We start from the raw sequence: 19,626 nt of genomic DNA, 5'->3' as shown, positions 1-19,626 counted from the left end.
TTTTTAATCCAAACAGTATTTCTTTTTTTGAAAATCAAATTTTATTGGCATTTTAAGTTATAACATTACGCATTATATATCAACATTGTTCTCCTTGACATGATTATAACAGTGACCCTCTCCCAAATCAACCCCCACCCCCTGCCGTAGATCGAGCAAAGTTATCTAGAACATCTGGCGAGCTCACAGAAAACATTTCAAGGTACATTCAGGTAGTTCCTTGCACACTGGAGTCTTGGGCCCGGTTTTGTTGCCCCTATGAGACATATCTTGTGTTTCACATAATTTATGCACAGTACCGTTCCTGGTGGCCTTTCAAGTTTAGGTTGTTCCCCACGTTCGATGCTGTCGCTTCAGGCCGGGCGTTCATATTTTTCAAAAAAAGGGAGCCACATTTCTTCAATGTTCGATTTAGATTCGTCAATAAGGTGTGTTAGGAACTCCATATCGTAAATAGCCCGGACCTTAGTGACGCATTCTTTTTCTCCTGGCATGTGTGGACTTTTCCACTTCGGGGCCAGACAACACCTAGCCGCCACCAACATGATCTGTGTCCTCGTGGTCATCCCCCGTATCAATTCCAAAGAGGAGGAGCCATGGGCAGAGGGTTCTCCCCACCTCATCGACACCTTTAATCCAGGATAGAACCTCTCCCCAATATGTCTGGACCACCGGGCACCTTCACCACATATGTATATAGTCACCTTTTACCGTCCGACCTTTCCAACAGTGTGGGTCATATCCCACCCTCATCCTAGCAATCCTCTGCGGGGGATGTGCCACCTATGGAGTACCTTCAGCGCCTGTTGTCGATATTGGAGCGAGGCCGTTGAGCGGTTGGCTCGTGTGCACATTTTGCACCATCTTTTATCATCAATTACCCCCCCAACCCCCAGGTCCTTTTCTCATTGTATCCGCGCTGGCGGGGGGTCCCTTGAGGCTGACAGAAGGAGAAGTTTGTAGAGACGGGATATCACTCCCTTGGAGCCCCGGGTTGAGATGAGTCTCTCAAAGTCTGTCAGGTCCCTCCTGAGGGTGTCCCCCTATGAGGGTTCGGTGAGCACTCCCCTGAGCTGGAGATAGCGGAACGGCGAGAGGGTCCCCAATCCCAGAGCCTCCTTGAGACCCCTCAGGGGTATAAAGGAGCCCCCCCATCCAAAGCTGGCCTGTTCTGCTAAGACCGGCTTCGTACCATTGTTGAAATGCGGCAGGTTCGGCTACCTTGTCTATGAATGGGGGGGCCCAAATGCAACTCACTGGAGATGGCCAGGTTGTCAGCCATCTATAGTAACCACCTTCCCTCCACACATACTACAAGACCCCCAGCACCAGGTGGTGCAGGACCCCTCTAGAGATGTGCGATCTGGGGACCCTTAGCCACTCATCTAACATAACAGGGGCGAGGACCTTGTTGTCCATCGCTACCCACTGTTTTTCCGTCCCGGGGTGAAGTAATACAAGGGAGGCCTTGTAATATGTCTCCAATTCCGGGAACCCCACACCACTGCCTTCCTTGGGCCTAGTCAGTACCTCATAGGAGATCCTGTCTTTCTTGCCCGCCCAGAGGAATCTCAGGAGGACTCATTTTATTTCCGCTAGAAATGCCTTAGGTACCTACACAGGGAGCATTTGGAACATGAATATGAATTTGGGGAGAATCACCATTTTCACCAGGTTGAGGCGTGCCATCTATGAGAGTCCTGACCACGCCCATCTTTCTATATCCCTCTTGACTTCTGACCAGAGCGGGAGAAAATTATCGGGGAAAAGGTCGTCGGGGCTGTGTGTCACTTGACCGCCCAGATATCGAAACCCGTCCCTCTGGAGCCGGAAGGGGAGCACTCCCACGTAGTCTACCTCTGCATCCGACAGACTTCCCGAGTACAGTGCCGACATCCAGCCTAGCCACCTCGGTCCCATCTCCAGGGAAGAGAAAACGTCCCCCATAAAGGCCCAGCTGACTCTGTCAACCTTTTACGCATCGAGAGCCAGCATGAGGGCCCCCCTCACTAACTACCCTCGAGATCAGCACATGGAGGGTCTTTCGCATATTCTCAGAGCCTTGTCTATTGAGCACGAATCCCACCTGATCGGGGTGGATCAGGCGGGGGAGGCATCTCTCTAGTCATGTCGCCAGGATTCTGACGAAGATCTTTGCGTCCAGGTTCAGAAGGGAGATAGGCCTATAAGAGCCACACTTTGCCTGGTACTTGCCAGATTTGGGTATTACAGTAATTAGGGCCTGAAAGAATGTGGGAGGGATAGACTCTTGATTTCTGATTTGGTTAAACAATTTAGCCAACGGCTTCATCAAAATGGATTGGCACTGTTTATAGAAATCTGCTGTGTATCCGCCCCACCACCCTCCCTTCCAGATTTTTTCCGGCTTTTAACCTCTTGATGGCACAATTCACCTCCTCCTCTGATATTTCCCCCTCAAGGCACTCACGCTCTGGCTCGGTCAGTCGGGGTAGAGGGTTTTCGGCCAGGTACACCTGAATCTCCTCCAGCGACTCACTCCCTTGTTTGATGTAAAGCTTGCTGTAGAAGTTGGCGAAGCATTTCACTATTTGCTCCCTTTTCTTGCACTCATTGGCCACTTTATCTCTGAGGAGTCTCACCATCCTTTCTGCTTTGCATCCCCTCGCCCTGCGTGCAAGAAGAGTCCCCACTCTATCCCCCATTCGTAGTATCTTTGTTGTGAGTACCTCCATTTTTTGACCACTTCCCCTATGAGGACCGTGTGTAATTCCTGTCTTTTTTTTCTTGCATTTCCACCAGGGGGGCTTCTCGGTCCTCCCCGTCGAGGTTGAGTCTAGTACGCATGACCCTCAACTCTTCTCGGATCCTCTTTTCAATGAGACCCCTTTCCCGCTTACGCCTAGAACCCTCGCCTATCAGGAGACCCCGGAAAGTGGCTTTCGCGGCCTCCGACACCATCACCATATCTTTCCCCGTTGTCATTTGTTTCAAAATAATTTTTAATTTCCTTCCTTAGGAAATCCCGGAAGACCGGGTCCCTTGGGAGCATATAATTACAGCGCCATCGAGAGAATCTCGGGGATACGGGTAACGACCAGTTTGCCTCTAATAACTCATGGTCCGACCATGTTATTGCTTCCACCTTTGGGAGCTCTTCCTTCCATCCCCCTTCCTCTGACACCAGTAGCAGGTCAATCCTCGTATATGTGTGGTGTGGGGGAAGGAGGAAAGTGTATCGCCCCGGTCCTGGCCACTCTCTGCGACATACAACCACCCAGTAATGGTCCCTCAGGAGACCCTGAAGGGCTAAATTGTCCATGGTGCCTCCCTTTGCCTCCGCCCCCCTCGCTGACCACCAGTCCAGTTGAGGGTCCATTATGAGGTTGAAGTCTCCGCCAAGTATCATGGCCCCCTCAGCCCATTCATCCATTACCCTAAAAATCTGGGTCAGAAACCGTATCTGGCCTAAGTTGGGTGCATATAGGGTGGCCAGTGTAATTCGTTCCCCCTCAAAGGTGCCCTTAACCCCCAAGAATCGCCGCCCAAAGCCCCTTTTGGTTTCAATTTCCGTGAGGTGGAGTGCTTTTCTCAGGAGAATGCCCACCCCTTCCTTCTTAGTACTTCTGTGTGAGACCCAACAATCGCCTCCAATTTCCTTTCCCTTTATCATCGATTCCTTCCCTTATTTGTAGTGGGTTTCTTGTAGAAAAAGGACCATAAACTGTTGCTTACGGAACATGTTGCTCGTCAAAGATCTCTTGTTCTGAGAGTTTAAGCTCTTAACATTCAGTGTGCCTATCCTTCCTTCAACCATTGTCATCCTTGATCTCATTCTCTTTGTACCCCACTGCTTGTTTCCGATCTAGAGCCCATTGTGGAGCATAGGGCCATGGCTCGATCTGGCTGTTCCCATTCTCCTCGCCCCCAACCGGCGTCTCCCCTACCCCCAACCCCTTTACCCTCCCCCCTGCCTTGTTCCCTCCCTCACTCCCTCCCCCTTTTCAAGGCGTTCATCTTCATCCCCAACGCACGTTGGTGTTAGTCAACAAACCACCAGGTACTCTTCCCCAAGCCCCGGGTAATTTAGTCACCGGGGTTCCCATCTCAATCTTCATGTCGGGACCATACCCGCTCTAAATTTGTCAGTAGGGCCCAAGTCGATATCTCTTGACTCACTCCTAGTCCCTCCGCCCACATTATTGAAATTCCAACCGGGCCACAAGCCCATCAACACCTTGATAACCGTTAAGAATCAACAACTGGCTCCTCAACCTTAGGAGCTAACCTGACGCCAACCTGGCATTTGCCCATCGGGCCTAGGGGCCTCAGCCCTCAACATCTTCGATGCCCTTGCGTGGGGCCGTCAGACCAAAAGCAACAGTGCCCCAAATCTTAGAAGATAATTTCAGCGTAACTTTAAGGGTCCCTCGGAGGCCGAAGAAGGGTGTCTAGTCTTTTGGAACTTGCAGGACCCTTTCACCTTTGCTTTGCCTCTGAATGTATCTGGGCCACTATGGCCGCAGACGGGGTCCCGAGCGCCTCCTTCACGGCCACCGGAAGAGCCGGACCGGTCACTCAGCAGATCCTCTGTGACCCTCTGAATGTCTTCCTCAGACAGAAGATTATGCTTCTCCCCCTTCCATTCGAACGCCAGGTAGAAGGGGTGACCCCAGCTATACCTGACCCCCTTCTCTTGAAGCCATCTGGTGAGGTTGCCACACTTTTTTCTCATCAGGAGGGTAAGGGCCGAGAGGTCCTGAAAGATGGCCACCTTAGAGTCCCCATATTGTATGCTCCCCAGGATCTTGGCCTCCCTATAGTAGTGAAGCCTTGCCAACACCGAGTGAGGGCCTTTGCCTCCCCCTCCAGCCCGGTGAACTCTGTCCAATTTGATCTCCTCACCAGCATACGCTCCCAAAACAATCCATATGATGTTGTGTACTTTGCCTTCTAGGCCAAGCGGGCTTTCACCATCAGATTCCGCCAGGCCAAAGATGCGTAAGTTATTTCTCCTCTCTCTGTTTTCCATGTCGTCGACCTTGAATTGCAGTTCCTCCTCGCGACGTTGCACCTCCATTTGAGCTTCCAGGAGTGCTGTGAAGAGTTGGGTTTTTTTTACTCCCTCCATGCGGTCTTCTAGAGTGGTTACTTTCGTTGTGAGGTCTGCCAACTTGGCTCCCATATCCGTTCTTATTCCCCTGATTTCCTCTAGAATCATCTGGATGCTGTTTTGAATGGCACCCAGATCTGGGGCCGGGGTGGAAAGGCCCCCGGGGGCCATCTCACCCTCGCCGCCGTGAAATTGGTATTTGGAGAGGGCTTCCTTCCAACTCATGGGAGTCGCGTCCAAGTCGGATGAGGCAACCGCCCTATGACCAGTGTGTGGTAATGAGAGTGCCGCTTACAAGTTTATGGTTGTCTCCTCGGTGGGGCTCTGGCGGTGGTTAGGACGCCATGCCTGTGGGTGTTAGTTCCGGGGAGGGATTAAATCTCTGGGGGGCCGCTGGGTACCCGCAGGGCGTCTGCGCCTAAGTCCCTGTGTGGAGGTCCTCTGGGTCAGAAGTGGTGACTGGCGGGGGAGCAGGACAACCTGGGGTCGAGAAGATTCCTGGGCGTGTGTATATGGGGTGCCGTCCACAGTGCTCCTTGGGGCTGCACGGTTGTCCTCAGTCCAAATAGGACTCCCTTTAGGACCCAACTTAAAAGGGTTTTTGTAAGGTAGCAACCTACTGGGGGGCCCCTCACTCCAAGCCCCCCATCCGCTGTGTGGGTCGGGTTGTGTTCTCCTGGCCAGCTGTGGTATGGGCGCGCTCCCGCGACGGCCTAGTCTGGAGCAGTAGGGCCTGTTGCCAATGTCACGGGGTCCACATAACACCCCGCGGCCAGTGAGGTGTGGGCGTTGGGGGCCCAGACCCAGGTGTGCCCCCCCGCAGCCACTTGTGCAGGCTTTGAGCTGTTTTGGTTCCCAGTTGTCCTGGGCGTGTGCCTCTTCCCCTAGGCCACAGAAGCCTACTGGTGGTCTGGTCGGTCCCCACGTGTGGGTTGTAGGGGTCGTAGGTGTCCAATCTCCCTCCCACCCCCGGGTCCGCTCAGAGCCGCCTCCTCACTTTGCATACAACTTTCTGGGGGCCGCCCTCCTCTTGGGTTGCAGTGTGGGCGCACTCCTGCATCAGCCCGGGCCACAGCGTTAGCACCAGCGGGGGGAGGGTTCACTCGGTGGTCAGGGATGGCCCCCGGGGGCTTCTCTCGGTGTGGGGGAGCAGCTGGGATGCCTCTGGTGTTGCGCCTCTCTCCCCGTGGGCCCAGGGCTGCGAGTCGAGCGGCTACGTTCCGAGGAGGGGGAGGGGTGCCCTCCGGGCTCTGGCGGCCCCACCAAGCACAAGGAGCCTCCTCAGACCCCGAGTGGTTCTCCCCGCCTGCGCGCATTGGACGTGGGCATTGCGCAGTGCTGCTGGTGTGTCCTAGCACCGCTCCTCCACTCGTTGTCTCCTTCGGCCACATGGAGTGTCTCGGTGGCGCTTCTGGGCATAGGGAGCACCTCCAAGCTTCAGGCTTGCTTCCTTCAGTGGGTCATCGGTTCCGAAGGCATTTTCTCGCCTCCATTTGCGAGAAGGAACCCTTTTTTCCATGATGTCTCCTCAGATTTCCTGGGCCTGTGTGGGGAGCTCATGGCTCAGGCGGCCATCTTGCCTTCACCCTCTGGTGGCCTCTGTCTCCAATCGGTATTTCTGATCCATTATTGCAAATTCTTTTTTTTTCCCCAAGCTGTTCACATTGTTTCTTTTGGGGACTTTTTTTATTATTTATTTCCCCAGCCTTTTGACGTGGTTCAGTTTTAATCTTTGCATGTAGTGTTCGCCATTTTAAATCTTTTGAAGCATTTTTAATTTTTGAAAACTTGAAATGGTTTTTAAAAACTAACATGACATAAATTAAAGTGGGAGTTTGCAATGTTTTCACAGATTCAGGCTCCTTTTTCTAGATGGTTTGTTGGTACTAAGTGAAAATATCTTTTTCACTGTACCGATTGGGGGGGTCGATTTAGAGACTATGACCATGACCGCACAGAGCAGTCTTTTTCTAAATTGAACTATCATACTTGTGAAACCCCTGCTGCACACGAGTGCGCGCAGGGGCTGACAGGCGCTGTAAGCCCCAGCGGAGTCGTCGCAGGAGGGAGAGGTGAGTTTTGAACTGTATGTGTATGTGTGTGTGTGTATGCGGGTAAGATGCGTGTGTTGATGCGTGTGATATTTCTGCATCTTAAAGCCAATACAAAAACGGCCCAAAAAATCAGTCTCTTTTTTTGTGTTCAGACTTTAAAATGCAGAAATATCCCATAGAACTGCATTGTTTCCTAGTGCCCAAAGATGGTTGGAATCTCAAACGAAAAGCAGAAGGAGAGGTGGAAACAGACAAAAGAAATGCAAAAACACAGAAATATGTCTCTTATTTGGTCTTTGGGTTTGCATGGATCGCAGTTGCTGGACAAGTTAAGCTGCAGTTTGTGGCGCTACATTAGCAAGCCTGAAGCCAACACAATTAAGGTGGCATTTGGAAACCAAACATGCTGATTTTGGAAAAAAGACCAGGGGTTTGGTTGTACGGCAGCTGCAAGGCATACAAAAGTAAAAGGACACTGTTAAAAATGTGGCCTCAGTACCTGCAAATGCTTTGGAAGCTTCTTACCACATTATCTGGGCAAAAACAAAAAGCCCTTTACAGATGCTGAGAAAGTAATTCTGCCAACAATTCTCGCTGTCAACCGGGTAATGCTTAGTGACGGTGCAGTAGAGAAATGCAAAAGTATCCCTCTGTCTGACTTCACAATTTTCCGCCGAATCACTGACCTGTCCTCTGATATCAGTACAGAATTGATATTGTGCTTCAAACAGTCAGTTTGCCCTACAGTTGGATGAGGCCACTGACATTTCAAAAGAAGCATATTTGATTGCTTTTGTGAGGTACTGCTGTGGAAAAGAAATATTGGAGAAATATTTTGTGAACCAATTCAGGGCAGGGCAACTGCATCTATAGTCTTTGACATTGTTAACTACTTACTAAGTTGCCGCTGCCTAAAGCGGGAGGCGTGTGTTGGTATTTGCATGGATGGTGCTCCTTCAATGTGTGGTGCTCGACTTGAGTTAAAAGCAAAAGTGTTGGCAGTAGCTCCACATATATTGTCGACACACTGCGTGATCCCCTGGGAAGCTTTGCCTGTGCGCAATATGGGGAATGGACTCTGAGGTGCTGCCTTCTGTTGTAAAGATTGTAAATTTTGTTAAGATGCACCGCACAAGAGCCCGTCTGTTTGCCACATTATGTGCAGAAATGGGTGCTGAACATGATGCTTTGTTGTTTCTAACGGAGGCCAGGTTGCTCTCCAGGGGGAAAGGTTTTAAATCGCATTCAGGAACTCAGGAACAAAGTGAGACACTTTCTCCTAGGTTTAGACCATGACTCGTCCTCTACTCCATCTACGTTTAGTTTGTTCAACACTTTGGGGAAATCGCTACATGATTTAATATATACAAATGTACGTTTCAGGGACTCAGGATTACTGCATTTTCTAGTTATACTTATGTCACATTCTCTATATAGGTTGATGAGGTTCCCGGAGGGATTTTATTGCCCCTTCAATGCCGTTTGTTTTTTCCAATCACTTGACCTCAGCAGTTAATTGAAGATAGTTTGCCTGTAAACTTTGAATGCTTGCTAGGGCTAGTAAACCTTGAAAATATATTTATTGATCATTGGTTATGATGATCTGGGGTGTATGCTTTTTATGGTGATGGTGTCATGAACCTCCGCCTGCGTCCATTCTGGACTTCGTGGTCCCTGGCCCATAGAGCACTGAATTCCGTGATCCTTCCAACATGGCCGCTTGTTGCAGAACGCAGCGTGCCAGTCTTTACGCGCTACGTTCAACATTCTACTAAACAAACATGCCCCCGCGGCTCTGCGCGTCTCAATGCTAACGCTCGGTGTAGTCGGACGTGTGTTGCCGGAGTTCGCTCGGGGCTTCCTTCCGTGTCCTGTTTTCCGAGTCCTTGAATTATCTTCCTTTCCCTTTCCTTCCTCGGACCTACCTTGAAGCTTCTTCCTGGATCCTCGCCTGCACTCGGGTCACTGCGTTCCGTGCCTCCGAGCTCGGACATTTTTTCCTTCCTGGATCCCGGTCCTGGATATCTGAACGCCTCCTGGTGTAGGACTGCTATCCTCACGCTGGAACCCAAAGATTAGCACACGGGTCTATACAAATCCCGGACCGTGCGAAAGAAATCATCCAAGAAGGTCGCAAGCAAGGAAAAACAGGTGAGAAGGGGAGAAACATGTGACAGATTGAGACACCTAAAAAACGATACGAATACAGAGATGGAAGCCGCGGTTCAAGACCTCATGCAAGGTATGCAGGAATTAACCACTGAAGTCCAGAACCTTAAGGCAGAGAATGCTGCTTTAAAGCAGCTAGTCTTGTGTTGTGACTCTACAACTAAAGAAAGTGTCTTATTGGGAGGAGTAGTGAACACATATTATGGCTCTTCAAAGAACCTTCGTGCCTTCCTTGATTCATATTTGGTGCACTTCACCTTCAAGCCATACTACTTTTCCACCCCAAGAGCAAAGGTGGGGTTTATGATTTCACACCTCACTGGTAACGCCTTGACCTGGGCAACCCCCATGGTCAATTCGGGCGACGCCCTCCTGGATGATTATGATGGGTTCGTGGAAGTCCTAAAAGCCATGTTTGATCGTCCAGAGCTGGTTTACAGTGCTCAAGAACGTCTACTAGAATTTCAACAAGGATCCCAGGATATGCTTACCTATGTGACCCCCTTTAAACAACTTGTAAAGGAGGCTGATTGGTCTAGAGAAGCCAGCTTCACCCTCTTTCGAAGAGGCCTAAATGAAGAAATAAAGGACGAGTTAGCCAGGGTAGCTCGCCCAAGCTCCTTCCAGGCCCTCATGGACCTATCCCTACAAATTAACTTTCGAATCCAGGAAAGAAAGGCAGAAAAAAGGAAGTCTAAGTCAATATCCCAAAAGGCTACCACAGACGAAACATACAGACCAGAGCCCGCAGCTTCTCCAACCTCTGACCCAGAACCCATGTAACTGGGGGCCTTCCTGGGGGCCTTCCGTGGATCCATCCCACCACAAGAAAGGATGCGCCAGATTCACACTGGACTGTGCATGTACTGCTCCTCCAATAAACACCTTGTGAGGGAGTGCCCTATCGCTCCACCACGGGAGAAAGGTGTCTGCTCCTCATCAATTCCTTCCTTGAACTCTCCTGGACAAAACAATCTTGTGATTCTACAGGCATTCCTATTGCCTTCCAAGAAAGAATCCTACCCCATCCTGGCATTAGTGAATTGCGGAGCCATGGGCATATTCATAGATCATGATTGGGTCACTAGTCACAAAATCCCCCACAAAACACGAGAGATCATGCAACCTGTTGAAGCTATTGATGGGAGACCCTTATCTTTAGGACCCATAACCCTTCAAACCAAAGAGATTCTTCTTTCAATAAACCACCACCAAGAGAGGATAACATTTGATATCATAAGATCTGCCCACTATCCTATGTTTCTAGGCATGCCCTGGTTACAGAAGCATAACCCCTACATCAACTGGGCAGCAGGCTCCTTATTTCTTGGTTCAGAATATTGTATGTCCCACTGTTTGTCTCTAATCACTTTACCAAGTTCCTCTGAAGACTCAAGAGTCTTAGCAAATTCCAGTCACCGTCTCTAACATTATCCGGATTCCCAAGGCCTACCAGGCATTCTCCGATGTATTCTCAACAGCAATTGTTCAACCGCTACCACCCCCACAGACCTGAGGATTGCACCATTGACACTGAACCTTCAGCCGTGATTCCTTTCGGAAGAATGTTTAGTCTGTCATAACCTGAAAAAAGGGCGCTCCAGGAATACCTGGACACCAACTTGGAAAATGGAACTATTCGACCATCCAAGTCCCCAGCGGCGCTTCCCTTTTCTTCGTACCTAAGAAGGATTCCAAGGAGCTAAGGCCATGTTTGGATTACTGTGGCCTTAATCAATGCACTCTCAAGGACTGTTACCCATTGCCTCTCATCTCAGACATCCTGGAAGTAGTGAGAGGTGCAGTCATCTTCACAAAACTAGATCTCCGGGGTGTGTACCATCTTATTCGCATAAAAGAAGGTGATGAATGGAAAACAGCCTTTAGGACACCCTTCGGCCATTTTGAATACTTGATCATGCCTTTTGGGCTTGCTAATGCCTCTGTAATTTTCCAACGTTTCATGGATCGGGTCTTTTCTGATATGCTGTTCCTCTTCGTCATGGTATACATAGACGACATACTGATCTACTCCAAGGACCATCCAAAACACAAAGAGCCTGTAAGGGCAGTCTTGCAACGTTTACGAGAACATAATCGCCTGGCCAAACCCGAGAAATGTCTTTTCCATGTATCAACTGTTCACTATCTCGGATTCGTTCTTCGCCCAAGGGGGATTGGAATGGATTCTTCCAAGGTTGACTCCATTCTATCTTGGCCTGTTCCAACCTCTGTAAAACAAATTCAATCCTTCCTGGGGCTTGCTAATTGCTACAGGAAATTTATAACCACATTTTCGGAGATTGTGCACCCCATTGTCACATTATTAAAGAAAGATACCCCCTTTCAGTGGACCTCAGCCCAAGAATCGGCATTTCAACGGTTGAAGTTGGAGTTCACACAAGCTCCCATCCTAGCTCAACCTGACACTGACCGATCCTTCCTTGTTGAAACTGATGCCTCCAACTACGCCATTGGGGCAGTCCTGAAACAGGAACTTGGCGACAAGTTAGAAAACCCCATCGCCTATCTCTCCCGCACCTTGACTCCCAGTGAAACTCATTATTCCGTCCCGGAGAAGGAATTGTTAGCCATTCGTCAAGCCTTCACTGATTGGCGTCATCTCCTTCTGGGAGCCAACCACCCGGTACAAGTCTTCAAGTCCTACAATCCGTGTAATATAGAATCAGTCGCCAAGCCCGCTGGGCCTTTTTTTTGCCCAATACCAATTTGAAATCCATCATTTTCCTGGAACACATAACATTATAGCCGATGCCGTATCCAGACGTCCTGATTACAAACCCCTCGAGGACTGGACCTTTCCTAAAATGTTCCCCAACACAATATTTGTTGCACAAGCAATTACTCTCCTGGTGGATATTGGAGTCCAAACTCAGTCCTCTGAACCCTGGAAGGAGTTTAAGAGAAACAATCGGTGGAATCTCAAAACAAAAGACGGATTTCTATTCAAGGACAATCGGCTGGTCATCCCTACTCCTGTATTGAGACAAAAGATAACAAGCTTATGCCATGATACTCTCCATTCAGGACACCGTGGCATCACCAACACCCTCCATCATATTCAAAGACAGTTTTGGTGGCCAAGGATGACGTCAAGATCCATGTCCAGACTTGTGCAGTCTGTAATCAGAACAAACATGACGATAAAAGACCAGCAGGTCTCATTCACCAACCAGCACTACCAACAAGACCCTGGGAAATCATTGTCACAGATTTTATCGTAGAACTACCTTCTTCCAGAGGCTACACAACTATAATGGTTACCATTGATTTGTTCACACATATGGCTTACTTTACGCCTCTATACAAACTACCATCCTCATCTGAACTTGCTGGGATTTTTCTAGAACACATATTCCAACTTCATGGATTACCTTCCAAAATCATTTCCGACAGAGGATCCCAGTACATATCCCAGTTTTGGAAACCGCTATGTCGTATATTGGGAATTCAACGTGCATTGTCTTCGGGTTATCATCCACAAACCAATGGAGCTACCGAACGAGTAAACTAAACCCTGGAACAGTATCTTTGTTGCTTAGCCACCAAAGTCCAGGATGATTGGTCACTCTTAATACCTGTGGCCGAATTTGCATACAACAATTCGGATCATTCCGCTATCAAGACCAGTCCTTTCTTCTGTAGTCAAGGATTTCATCCTTCAGTCCTACAATCCGTTCTCCTACATCCTACCCCAGTTCCTGCGGTTGATTCCTGGATTGAAACTCTAATCAATGTGCACAAAGAAGCAAAGAAACACCTAGAAAAGGCCCGAAGAGACGTTAAACATTATGCAGACTCCAAAAGAAGGCCTGGCCCTTCCTATTCAATAGGCAAAAGGTCTGGTTATCCTCGAAACTCCTTCCTCGTCACCTACGACCAAACAAATTGGCTCCCAGGTATTACGGACTCTTTTGTATAAAAGAAATTGTTAATCCAGTGGCCTTTCGACTCCGACTACCAGAATCATGGAAAAGGATTCATCCAGTCTTCCACACTTCTCTGTTAAAACCATATGTTCAGCCCTCTCGAACAGCTCCAAGATCTGCCCCAGTGATTGTCATTGACCAACTCCAACTTGGTCAACTACAGTATTTGGTTGAGTGGAAAGGGTATTCTCCCAGTGAGCGTGCCTGGGAACCCGTTTCAAACATGAATGCCCCCCGGCTGATACGAAGATACCATCTCATCCATCCAGGCAAACCCGGTGGAGCTGGGCTTCAGAGGAGGCATACTGTCATGAACCGCCGTCTGCGTCCATTCTGGACTTCGTGGTCCCTGGCCCATAGAGGACTGAATTCCGTGATCCTTCCAACATGGCCGCTTGGTGTGGAACGCAGCGTGCCAGTCTTTACGTGCTACGTTCAACATTCTACAAAACAGACACGCCCCGTTGGTTCTGCGTGTCTCAACGCTACCGCCCAGTGTAGTCGGACGTGTGTTGCCGGAGTTCGCTCGGGGCTTCCTTCCGTGTCCTGATTTCCGAATCCTTGAATTATCTTCCTTTCCCTTTCCTTCCTTGAACTTACCTTCGAGCTTCTTCCTGGATCCTCGCCTGCGCTCGGGTCACGGCGTTCCGTGCCTCTGAGCTCAGACATTGTTTCCTTCCTGGTTCCCGGTCCTGGACATCTGAATGCCTCCTGGTGTAGGACTGCTATCCTCACGCTGGAACCCGAAGATCAGCACACAGGTCTATACAAATCCCGGACCGTGCAAAAGAAATCATCCAAGAAGGTCGCAAGCAAGGAAAAACAGGTGAGAAGGGGAGAAACTTGTGACAGATGGGTGTGTGTGTATGTATATATGTGTGTATATATATATATAATGTCTCTAAGGATGGGACCAGTTCATTCTTGTTAGATGTTGTGGAGCTATTTTCTTGCTTTTCCAGATTTTTCAGCAGCTTTGTGTATCGGAGGAATGGCGCGGTGGCAGACCTGGACGTGAAAGGAGTACTGTTAATTGCTTTGCTATGTGAAAGTGGGAGGTCACTTTATTCCCTTAAGGTAGTGGTCTTCAAGCCTTTTTATGCTGAGCCCCCTTGAGTAAAATATAGTTTCTGCCCCCCCACCCCTGCCACAAATCCTTATATTTTCTATTAAAAACAGTCACCATAATCTATCCTTCAGTCCCCCAGTTTGAAGGCCACTGCCTTAAGGCACCCTTGCTGTGCAGCTTACAGAGGCCCCCTTTTCGTGGGTGGGGCAATTCCTTCCCAGTTTCACATGATGACTGTTCTACTGATCAGGCTGATCGCTTTCAAACCGTCACCAAGTAGGGGATCAATGCTCCTACTGGCTGCTCCTTTCTGGCTTTAACGCTGTTGCTGCGCCAATGCCCCCACAATGTTCCACACAAATAGGTCAATGCCTTCCTCAGATAGGTGCACCCGGCCCTCTAAGTAATATGTTATCTACAGGTTTCAGACTGTGGCGCAATTGTGAGAAACCATGCCCCTGTAAAATTTATCCATGGCTTTGTTTTACTTTTTTGCAGGATTTTGCCAGTGCTATAAGTGCTGCACCAGTTCAGCTGTAGTGCATAATTTATGGCACAGTAGCAATGCTTATGGAGGAGGGGGAGACTTCTGACCCTTCTGGAGGATAGTGCCTGGCTCATATTAGCAAAGGCCTTCCCGCTAAGGTATAATATTTACTTTGTGTTGCCCCCAGTAAAGATCATGGTCATGGGTTCTGTCCCTGCATACCCTCCTATTTCTGGTCCCTATCGTTTCCTGTACATGTTGCTGTCTGCAAGCTGGGACTCTCTATGGTTGATATTTACCTTTAAGAAACTGAAACAGATATTTGTCTTTTAAAGGACACACACAAAATGACTGCAGCATTTTAGGTACAAGAGCTCTGCAGTTAAGAACATATTGTCTCTCCAGAACACCCACCTCTAATTTTATTAGCGAGCAGATGCAACTAGTTAAAGCCACAATGCATCAAAGTCTTGGAGGAAGTTACCAAGCGCTTCATTCGCATATCGGGACACATCAGGCAAGAACATCCATAGCAAGCCCACTATACATCAATGGTTTTGAGAACAGACCTGGTTGACAAATGCTTGGAGCATACTAAATGTACTTTAATTTCTTCTTTTAGGCAATAACTCAAATCACGGCACTCTTCAATTAACTTTTCTTTGATTCCGACAATTCTCTGTATTTGAAAGGATGGGCAATTTTGGCCTTTGGCAATTCCCACTGACGTTAATTGTAAATGGCTGATAGAGGATCTTGATGAAAGTAGAAGAGAAATACGTGAAGAAAAGGATTTCAAGGCAGTTGTGCTTTTCCTGTCGGGTAAGCAATGTATTTTTTTGTTGTTCATCTATTTGATGGGGGACGAGGCTACATCTGACATCCCTACGCGGAGGCATTCCGTTTTTTCACACATACTAATGTTATGTTATTTTGCATTTACATAGCGCCTTATATACCATTGGTATGGTCTGAAGCCGCTGGTAGGTTGAACGCCCTTGGGAACCGAATTTCAGATCAGTAGAGAGAGTAGAGGGAGTCAAAAGGTGCGTGTGAGCACCTGGTATGTGTGCAGCTTGTGCGGTATTCGTGTGATAGCAGCTTCTTAGCTGTAGGTTAGGTGGTTGAGAGATCAGGAGTATGTGTTCGCTCCGTAGGGTTTATGCAGACAGGATGTGGCTGCGTTAGGCCTGAGAAGAACGCCTGGCTGAGGGTGTGTAACCAGCAGTGTTTACTTAGAATGATGTGGAGTGAGCGGCGGATGTTGGTATGAGAACAGTTATACCGAATGGTGTCATAGTATCTCTGTGTTCTAGTTGAGTGGTGATGTAAAGGAGAGAGTAAGCGTGGTGGTGAGATATGATGAGTAATATGCTTTTTTTGAACATTCTCTGCATTCCAAACCATACTATATACGTCTATATACGGAATTCTAAGCGCTCGTTTGCTCCAGGCACTAATCCGCTTTATGCCCTCATACGTATTATGCACTCACCCCTTCAACGCACTCACCCCTTCAACGCACTCACCCCTTCAACGCACTCACCCCTTCAACGCACTCACCCCTTCAACGCACTCACCCCCTCAACCCACTCCCCCCTCTACGCACTCCCCCCTCTACGCACTCCCCCCTCTACGCACTCCCCCCTCTACGCACTCCCCCCTCTCCGCACTTGTCCGCTCTATGCACTCGTCTGCTCTATACATTCATCCGTTCTATACATTCATCTTCTCCAGCGATCTACATACTCTCCGCACATCCGAATTCATCCGCTATTCACACTCATGCCCATTACTTGCTTCTCTTGTGGATACCTGCAGATACGACCTGGAGCTGTCATATGCTCTACATACTCATCCGCTCCACATATTCATCTGCTCTACACACTCATCCGTTCGAAATGCTCATCCATTCTATACACTTATCCAATTTACTTATTCATTCGATTTCCACACTCATTTGAACTATGTAGTTATCTGTTCTGCCATTCATGCATTCTTCCACTCAGCGCGTTCGTCAGTTCCACCTGCTTCATCAATTCTAATTATCTCATCTGTGCCATTCATTTCATTCGCTCCTTATGCATTCCGTCTATTTCAGCAGTTTAACTCTCTTTACTGTTTCCGTATGATTTATTCTTATTGGCCCTTTTACTGCTTTGATCTACTTTATTCGTTTAGTTCTGTTTGTCCTTCTAGTTTATATTAGGGGTTATTAGCTGTCAATTTCTCGGATCAGGTAGTTTGTTGGATTGGTGTCATTGAGCTGTTGTTAGACTGTTCGGTTAGTATGGTACGGTTGGTGTTATGGGAAGAGCCAGGTTTTCAGCAGTTTGCGGAAAGACGTTAGGTCCTCAGGCGGATGTGGGGTGGGAGTGAATTCCATAGCGTGGGGGCAAAGGCTGAGAATGATGCTCTGCCTAATCTGACAGAGTTTGTCTTCGGTATGACTAGGAGGCTGGCTGCGCTCGATCTTAGGGTTTGTGGGGGGTTGTAGGGTTTTAGTTTGTCTTGAAGATATTGAGGTCCGGTTTTATGCAATGCTTTATGGGAGATGCATACGGTTTTGAAGGTCACCCTTCGGGCTACTGGAAGCCAGTGCAGCGTCTTAAGGGCCGGGGAGACGTGGTCTCTCGGGCCAAGCGCAAGTAGCAATTTGGCTGCCGCATTTTGTGCTCTTTGGAGTTTATTCAGTTGGTGCGCATGGACTCCGAGGTATAGGGGGTTTGCGTAGTCCAGTCTTGATATGATTGATTGGACCGCAGAGAGTCTGTTGGGAAAGGAAAGATACGGAAAGATGCGCCTAAGGGTTTTAAGGTGGTAGTGGCAGGACTTTGAGACGTTGTTGACTTGGCGAGAGAGTGTTAGGTCAGAGTCCAAGATTTTTCACTGATTTGGCGGCGGTCGGTGAGATGCCCATGGCGGGTGGCCATGGTAGTGGGTGCGGAAGAAGTTCTGTGTTGCCACATATCATGATTTCCGTTTTAGAGGGGTTTAACAGGAGGTGGCTTTGGGTCATCCAGAGTTCTATGTCAAGGAGGCATGAGGCCAGGTCAGGTTGGGAGTTGGGTTTTGAGTTAAGGAGTTTTAGAATTAGTTGGGTGTCGTTGGCGTAGTTGTAGCACAGGATGTTGTGTGTGCGAAATTATTGGTGGGAGAGTGATCAGGTTGAGATTGAACAGGAGGGCAGATAGGCATGCTCCTTGTGGGACTCCTGTGTCAACTGGTCGGGCTTGGGAGGTATAGCTTGGGAGGTATAGCTGGAGAGTATTGTTATTTGGTACCTATCTTTGAGGAAAGAGGCTATCCATTTAAGAGCGGTTCCACAAATTCCTAGGGGAGTGGAGGCGGTCTAGGAGGATTGAGTGATTGATCGTGTCAAAGGCGGTGGATAGGTCAAGAAGGATTAGAGCGGCGCATCCCGCGGAGACGGCCGTCATTTTAAGGTCGAGGTTAGGGTGGTTTCAGTTCCGTGACGTGCTCTGAAACCTGATTGGGTGGGGTCTAGGAGATTGTTGGTTTCGACAAAGACATTTAGTTGGGAGTAGGCGGTTCGGTCAATGAGTTTGGCAAGGAACCTGGTGTTTGAGATGGGGCGGTAGTTTTTGGGCTCGAGAGGGTCGAGCAAAGGATTTTTAATTAGAAGTTTGACGTGAACCATTTTGAATGCGTCGGGAAAGATACCATAGGAAAGGGAGGCATTTATGATAGATCTTGCGTGTTCTCCTGCGCAGGTGGAAGCGAAAATTTCTTTAAGAGTTGTGGCTGGGTAAGGGTCCAACGGCGATCCAGATGGTTTGCGGGCAGAAAGAAGTTTGAGAAATTCCTCCGGTGATATTGGACTAAAGGAATCAAACGTTTGTTGCGTGGAGGACGCAGCTGATGGGCTGGCTGGTATGGGGGGAGCATTGCCTGGTGGATGTAAGAGAGCTAGTTTGGTGGTTAGAGTTTTTGTCCTTTCGATAGCCGTGGTGTAAAAGTGAAGGGAGAGTGAGTCGCACAGTGATTGTGACGGGGGTCGGGACGGTCGTGGTACAAGCTGGATTGGTGAATTCGGAGATGATTTTGTGGAGTTCTTTGCTTGGGTTTTTGCAGTTTAGGATTCGGGTGTTGTAGTGGGCTTTTTTGGCTTTCTGGATTTCGGCCTTGTATTGATATAGGTGTCGTGCCAAGGTGGTCCTGCTCTCGTGGGTTTTCTCTTTCTGCCATTTGCGTTCTAGGTATTTGTAAAGTCGTTTAGTGGTCTTCAACTCAGGAGTGAACCGGTAGTTGTAAAGTCGTTAAGTGGTCTTCAACTCAGGAGTGAACCATCTGGGGAAAGGGCCACGGCGGGTTGATGGTTTGCATGGGGGGGGTGTCACAGGAGAGATGCGTTGAGCCATGAATCAAAGGTTTCAGGGGTAAGTTGGTTGTTGGGAAGGCAGGTGGGTGTTGGAGATTGGAGGAGTGCCTCGGCTAGGTCCGGGTGATCGTTAGTTTTTTCCAACATTTGCGTAAATTCGGGGGTTCGGATGCAAGTATGGGAGGGGGGTCGGGTGAGGATCGGCAGGCGAGGTTGGTCTTGGTGCTGGAGCGGGAGGGGGCGGTGGCGGAGAGAGTGGAGGGAGAGGGGTAGGGTGGATGATGCTAGATGGGAATAGTGGGCGAGCAGAAAATTTGGCAGGCTTTGGGCGGGGGAGGGTGGCTGCGTGTGATAAGATGATCGGGTTTGGTTCGGGGGATTTGAAGGTGGGATGTGGGCGGTTAGGAGTTTCAGTTGTAGTTGATGAGAAATCGAGGGAGAGGGGTTTCAGGAAGGGTGAGGC

The 19,626-nt window shown here is 48.9% G+C and overlaps 1 long non-coding RNA gene across 1 annotated transcript in view; it reads left to right on the top strand.

The window, feature by feature from the left end:
• The first annotated feature begins 14,775 nt into the window (after positions 1–14,775).
• LOC138581450 (uncharacterized) overlaps positions 14,776–19,626 on the top strand; it is a 41,438-nt gene continuing 36,587 nt past the window's right edge. The window contains exon 1 of the long non-coding RNA XR_011304556.1: positions 14,776–15,643. This is a non-coding gene — a long non-coding RNA (uncharacterized lncRNA). The remainder of the gene's footprint in view (positions 15,644–19,626) is intronic.

Source organism: Ambystoma mexicanum, chromosome 3p (assembly GCF_040938575.1).
Source record: "Ambystoma mexicanum isolate Mex_15411 chromosome 3p, UKY_AmexF1_1, whole genome shotgun sequence".
Lineage (NCBI taxonomy): Eukaryota > Metazoa > Chordata > Amphibia > Caudata > Ambystomatidae > Ambystoma > Ambystoma mexicanum.
This window is presented reverse-complemented; position numbering and strand designations above follow the sequence as displayed.